We start from the raw sequence: 367 nt of genomic DNA, 5'->3' as shown, positions 1-367 counted from the left end.
AGGAGGGCGACTGAATCAATGAGAAAAAAGGCGCGCGCGCGCGTACCGAAACTGAATCACATTCCTCGGAAGGGGATGGATGGATGGCAGGGCGACGAGGGGGAGCTGCTCCGAGATGAATGGGCGATGTAGATGCAGAAGGAGGAGGAGGAGGAGGAGGAGGAGAAACAGAGGGATGGACAATGGCTTTCGACTTTTGGTCCAGATGACGGGTCGTCTTTGATAGCGGAATGGTCGGATGTTGCACGGAACGCGACTCGTGATGGCAACTATGGTGGTGTCAGGCTGGCTGAGTCGACGAAATAACAGGCATAAGGTCAAGGCGGATGGGTATTTTGGCTTTGGTGTCTCAGGGCGCAGGGTCACC

The sequence above is a fragment of the Verticillium alfalfae genome, genomic scaffold, assembly GCF_000150825.1.
Source record: "Verticillium alfalfae VaMs.102 supercont1.10 genomic scaffold, whole genome shotgun sequence".
Classification (NCBI taxonomy): domain Eukaryota; kingdom Fungi; phylum Ascomycota; class Sordariomycetes; order Glomerellales; family Plectosphaerellaceae; genus Verticillium; species Verticillium alfalfae.
The sequence above is the reverse complement of the archived record's forward strand: the minus strand, read 5'-3'. Positions refer to the sequence as shown.